Raw genomic sequence first — 4990 nt, forward strand, 5'->3', positions numbered from 1 at the left:
TTATTGAGGAGCAGCCTTAGTCCATGGTGATCTGATAGGATACAAGGAATTATTTCAATCTCCTTGTTCCTGTTGAGGCCTGATTTGTGATAGATTATATGGTCAATTTTGGAAAAGGTACCATGAGGTGCTGAGAAGAAGGTATATCCTTTTGTTTTAGGATAAAAAATTCTATAGATATCTGTTAAAACCATCTGTTTCATAACTTCTGTTAGTCTCACTGTGTCCTTGTTTAGTTTCTGTTTCCATGATCTGTCCATTGCAGGGAGTAGGGTATTGAAATCTTCCACTACTACTGTGTGCTGTGTAATGTGTGCTTTCAGCTTTAGTAAAGTTTCTTTTATGAATGTAGATGCCCTTGCATTTGGAGCATAGAGGTTCAGAATTGAAAGTTCATCTTGGTAGATCATAACTTTGATGAATATAAAGTATCCCTCCTTATCTTTTTTTATCACTTTAGGGTGAGGGTTGATTTTATTTAATATTAGAATGGCTTCTCCAGCTTTTTTCTTGGGCCATTGGCTTGGAGATTTTCTTTACAGCCTTTTATTCTGAGGTAGTGTCTGTCTTTGTCACTGACGTGGGTTTCCTGTATGCAGCAAAATGTTGGGTCCTGTTTACGTACCCAATCTGAAAGTCTATGTCTTTTTATTGGAGAATTGAGTCCATTGATATTAATAAATATTAAGGAAAAGCAATTGTTGCTTCCTGTTATTTTTGTAGTTAGAGCTGGCATTCCATTCATGTGTCTATCTTCTTTTAGTTTTGTTGGAAGATTACATTTTTGTTTTGTCAGGGATGTAGTTCCCCTTCTTGTGTTGGAGTTTTCCATTTATTACTCTTTGAAAGGCTGGATATGTGGAAATATATTGTGTGAATTTGGTTTTGTCATGGAATACTTTGGATTCTCCATCTATGGTGATTGAGAGTTTTGCTGGGTATAGTAGTCTGGGCTGGCATTTGTGTTCTCTTAGAGTCTGTATGACAACTGGCCAGGATTTTCTAGCTTTCATGGTCTCTGGTGAGAAGTCTGGTGTAATTCTGATAGGCCTGCCTTTATATGTTACTTGACCTTTTTCCCTTACTGCTTTTAGTATTCTTTCTTTGTTTTGTGCATTTGGTGTTTTGACTATTATGTGGCGGGAAGAATTTATTTTCTGGTCCGGTCAATTTGGGGTTCTATAGGCTTCTTGTATGATCACGGGCATTTCTTTCTTTAGTTTAGGGAAGTTTTCTTCTATAATTTTGTTGAAGATATTTACTGGCCCTTTAAGTTGGAGGTCTTCACTCTCATCTATACCTATTATCCTTAGATTTGGTCTTCTCATTGTGTCCTGGATTTCCTGGATGTTTTGGGTTAGTGTCATTTTGCTCTTTGCATTTTCTTTGACTGTTCTCTCAATGTTGTTTATGTTATCTTCTGCCCCTGAGATTCTCTCTTCTATCTCTTTTATTCTGTTAGTGATGTTTGCATCTATGTTTCCCGACTTCTTTACTAAGATTTCTAATTCCAGAGTTGTCTCTTTTTGTGATTTCTTTATTGTTTCGACTTCCATTTTTAAGTCCTGGATGGTTTTACTCAATTCCTTCACCTGTTTTTTGTGTTTTCCTGCAATTCCTTAAGGGATTTTTGAGTTTGCTGTTTAAGTGCTTCTACTTGTTTACTTGTGATCTCCTGTAATTCTTTATGGGATTTTTTTCCTCTTTAAGGGCTTGTACCTCTTTACCTGTATTCTCATTGTATTTCTTTAAGGGAGTTATTCATGTCCTTCTTAAGTTCCTCTATCAGCATTGTGAGATATGATTTGAGATCCAATTCTTGCTTTTCTGGTGTTTTGGGATATCCAGGACTTGTTGTAGTGGGAGTACTAGGTTCTGATGAAGTCAAGTAGTCCTGGTTTCTGTTGGTAGGATTCTTGCTTTTGCCTTTTGCCATCTCTTGATTTTTTTTGTTAGATGATCTTAGTGTCTCTAACTAGAGCTTGTCCTGTCCCTGCCACCCTGCAAGTCCCCTGAGACTCGTGGGGCCTGTGCCTCCTGGCTGGTTGCTCCAGTCTTAGAAACTCACCAGAGAGAAAATGGTGGATCTCACCTGAGTCTCTGGGTAAAAGTGCTCCCTGGAGGTAGGCCCTCCACTTGCATGGAAGAGGCAGAGAAGGTCGCTGATCCACTTCTGTCACTCGGAAGCTGGGAGAATCCAGTCCTTGCTGCCCTGCAACTCCCCTGCAACTCGTGGGGCCTGTGCTTCCTGGCTGGCTGCTCCCGTCTTAGAAACTCACCGGAGAGAAAATCGGTAGATTCTATTCAAACTAGAAGTGGAGTAGATTCCTTGTCCATTAATTCTAATTTATTTTATTAGGTTTATTGTCTGGATATTTGCTGTCCCCAATAACTTGGGAGAAAATGTCTTGAGGATTTCAGTTGTGATTTCCCTGTCATTATAATGTTGAACTTTTCTTAAACTGCTTGAATTGTGTTGTTATTTTTCATATCCTAGGTTCAATACTTGTACATGTTTACTGAGTAGGTGGATGGAGCATTTAGGCATTTGTGATTTTTATGTATTCCAAATGTCAGTCCATCTAGGATGAATAAAGAGAAGACATTTTCTCCATTCTGGAGGCTGTCTATCCACTGTATTCTTGCTGTGCAGAAACTTTCTGACTATACCTTCTTCCCAATGCTGAGTAACACTTCTGAGCTATTGAAATGTATCTGGTATGCCACTGCCTACACTTGTTTATTAGAATGTCATTCATATAATATATTCAAGTTATTTCAGTCCAGTCCTGAAGGTCAAATGTTCAATTTGAATTCATTTTTTTCCATAGAGTGAGAGAAAAAGTTTCATGTCACTCTGGAAAACAGGAATTTAATTTTTACCTTATTTTTTCTGTCTTTATGCTTATTTATTTTAGTTGTATAATGAATCAGAGCAGCAGGTATGCAGAGCTGGCTTTCTAGTTTTTGAAGAAAGGATAAAAGACAAAGGAATAGAGGGTATGATCAATAAAACTGAGTTATCCGAATATATCTGACACTGTTTATGACTAGAAGTGCATTCTTCAGTGTTGGGCCCCTGAGAGGAAGGTTCCAATGATTGCAGATAAAAAGGATAGGAATTGTGGTCTCAAGAGTTATTAAACACCCTAGTTCTCTTGTCAAGTAAGCATATTATGAAGTACAGAATCTGATATACTATCTTCAGGAAAGAAATGGTACAATTTTAGCAGAAACTATCATAAAGTGGGTCTAAGTTAACAGGAGCTAATTAAACAAGGTTTCACAGTGATAGCATAGGATGTCTCAAGACCATTACAGATCAAGAACTCAGTAGCCTTTGGACTGATAAACATATGTTATACCTAGGAAAGTTTTGCATCTTCAGAAACTACAACCTTGACTCCTTGTAAGTACTGGCTCCAGCCCCAGACTGCCAAGTCTCCTAAGAAAGACACAAAATTAGCATTCACTTTGACTTTTCTTCAGAGCTTTGGAGAAAGTCTTGGGTAGATCTGACTTTCAATAGGCTTGGGTGTCTAACTTCATAAATAGAAGAATGCTGACTGAAGACATGCATCTATTTGCATTTTTCTGACTGTGAATACAATGTGACTAACTTCATTCTGCACAATGTTCAGAATCTATTTGAATATTGAATCTCAAACCACCATGTTTTTTATAAATTGCTCATTGTCACATGAACATACAAATAGTTAATAATGTGATTCCTTATCATTTCTGTGGAATTGGTTGCAAATTTCTTCCTTTATGTTTGATAGTGGGGTAAACTATTTTAATACTTTTTTCATTTTATTTTTATTTATCCACTTTACTTCCTGATCACTGCCCCTCCTTCCAGATATCTCTTCTAACAATTCATATACCCTTCCCCTGTTTTTGTCATCTGAGAGGGGAGAGGCCTCTCTGGGTATTCTGACACCCTGGTACATTAAGTCTCTGCAAGGCTAAGTGAAACAACTCCCACTGATGCCAGATGAGGCAGTCCAGCTAGAATATATCCCACAAACATGCAACAGCTTTAGGGATAGCCCAAACTCCATTTCTTTGAAACTTTCAATGAAGACAAAACAGTGTATCTGTTACATCTTTGCATGGGGTACAGGGTAGGTCTAGTCTGTGTGTGCCCTTTGGTGGTTCAGTCTCTAAAGGACCCAAAGAGTCCAAGTTAGTTGACTATTGGTCTTCCTATGGAGTTTCTTCCTCCTTTGGTGTTCCAAATCCTACCCTCAACTCTGCAGTAAGAGTTGAGAAGTTGTATTGATGTAAGTCTCTGCATCCCTCTGAGTCAGCTTGTGGGTGGAGCCTCTCAGAGGACAGCCATGCTAACTCCTGTCTGCAAGGCTAACAGACTATCATGAATAGTATAAAGGATTGGAGCTTGACCATGGGATGGGCCTCAAGTTGGGAGTTTTATGGATTTGACACTTGCCAATCCATAAGTTTCCTCCATCCCACTTCCCTTCATTTTTTATAGACAGGATAAATTTTAGGGCAAAAGTTTGTGAGTGGCTTGGTGTCTCTATTGCTCCACTGGGATTCCTGCCTGGCTATAGGAAGTGATCTTTCCAAGTTCCATATTTCCACTACTATGAGTCTCAGCTAGGGTCATCTCCATTGATCCTTTGGAGCATCCTCTGCTCCAGGTTTCTGTCCTCTAGGTGCCTCCACATCCACACCCCTATCAGTTGTAGGTTTAATTCATTTTCATGGTAATCTGGCTATCTCTCCTGTCCCTTCCTATACATGGTCCTGAACTCCCCCATTACCCTCTTCATCCCCTTATTCAGTAGAGAGTGGTTCAGTTTATATGATATTTTAAGCTTTGTGTTACTTCCGTTTTCTTCATTACAAAATGAGGAATACTATGAGATTTTTTATTTATTTATTTATTTATTTTTATTTTTTTTTATTTCTTTATTTATATGCGAATTTCTCCATTCCCAGTTTCCCTTCCAAAAAACAAAAA

Source organism: Mastomys coucha, unplaced genomic scaffold (assembly GCF_008632895.1).
Source record: "Mastomys coucha isolate ucsf_1 unplaced genomic scaffold, UCSF_Mcou_1 pScaffold4, whole genome shotgun sequence".
Taxonomy (NCBI): Eukaryota; Metazoa; Chordata; class Mammalia; order Rodentia; family Muridae; genus Mastomys; species Mastomys coucha.